Source organism: Equus przewalskii, chromosome 2 (assembly GCF_037783145.1).
Source record: "Equus przewalskii isolate Varuska chromosome 2, EquPr2, whole genome shotgun sequence".
Classification (NCBI taxonomy): domain Eukaryota; kingdom Metazoa; phylum Chordata; class Mammalia; order Perissodactyla; family Equidae; genus Equus; species Equus przewalskii.
This window is the reverse complement of record NC_091832.1, coordinates 100733523-100734924: the sequence shown is the minus strand read 5'-3', so window position 1 is coordinate 100734924 and position 1402 is coordinate 100733523. Positions and strand designations below refer to the sequence as shown.

At 39.0% G+C, this 1402-nt stretch overlaps 1 long non-coding RNA gene across 1 annotated transcript; it reads left to right on the top strand.

Annotated features, from left to right (window-relative positions):
• The first annotated feature begins 269 nt into the window (after positions 1-269).
• On the top strand, positions 270-1402 carry LOC139081815 (uncharacterized). Its single transcript, XR_011537173.1, has 3 exons — positions 270-414; positions 667-745; positions 999-1402. It is a non-coding gene; the product is annotated as an uncharacterized lncRNA (long non-coding RNA).

Genomic DNA, 1402 nt, shown 5'->3' with positions numbered 1-1402 from the left:
CCAGCTTTGTGCCAGGCCCTGTGTCTACAAGGGAGTCCACTTAAGGAGCAGCCTGAGGGTAATGTTGGGAAGATTGGAGAAGTGCCCTCACTCATTCTCCCTTTACCCCTCTCCGATTGCCCTTTCACTTCCTCTGGGGAAGGATGCCAACAGCATGAGATGTGGTGGTAGCAGTTCCTGATCCTTTTTGGGTCCAAAGGAGGACATGCCCTCGCAAGGGAACTTCAAAAGGAAGCAGATGCGCAATGTAAACATCCGCTTCACTCATGCCATTCATTCGTCTCTCCTTGCCTCTCTTTAGACACACATGCAGCTTCCTTCAAGGTGGTGAGATAGCATCTCAAGTTACTGGAAGAAGGGAGAAATAGGACAGCCAGAGTATGGTAACGTTGCCAACGACTGCTTGCATCTCTGGTGAGTCACCATCTTTAGTAAATGCAAGCCAAGACTCAAAGACGAATGGACGCTACTAAAGGTGGTAACAGATATGTTCCAGGTGATGGGAGGGGCTTATCTCCTTCCCCATCTGATATCCAGTGAAGACATCTGTACAAATATTTCCATAATGCCTTTAGTTTACCACTTTTTTTTCCCAGATACTTCAGTTCACTGAATCATATAAAAAAAAGGATAAATTCTTTGAGTAAATGTAGATATTTTTTCTAGGTACTAAGGAGCTGTTTGAAATCATTATGTGGAAAATGAGACTTGTGGAAATCTCAGATGTGGAAGAAGTTAAAAAGAGGTAAGTTTTATCTGTAATTTTATGGAAATATTTCCAAAATACATGAACGGGTTAAACAAACAATTTTACAAAATAAAGTACAGTAGGATGCCATTTGATTAAAGAAAAAAGAGGGGAGGTGAAAATGATCATAGGTAATACTTTATAGTGCTTACTATGTGCCATACATTGTTCTAAGAGCTGCATAGATGAAGTCATTTGATCCTCAAAACAACCCCACAAATTGGGTACTACTGTTATTTCCATATTACAGATTTGAAAACTGGGACATGGAGAAGCTGAGTGTCTTGCCTAAAGGCACACAGCTAGGATTCAAACCCAGGCAGTTTGTCTACAGATTCTGGAACTTAAGATTTGCAGTATTTCCACAGGTACAGCTTTATGAATGTAAATGCTTAGAAAAAAGGTCAGAAAGGTACACACTGAACTGAAAATCATGATTGTCTTTGGAAAGGAACCAGGAATTGAAGGTGGGGCAGGGTCAATTCAAATATTCCATTAGCTGCAATGTTTGATGGGTTTTTTTCCACCCAAAGAAAATGATTTCGTGTTACTTCTGTTAAATTTATTTATAAGTAATTTAAAAATATTTTTAAAAATAAATCTTAGTGTTAATGTGATTTTGAGTGAAATTACTAGGTTATGCTCTTTTCCTAA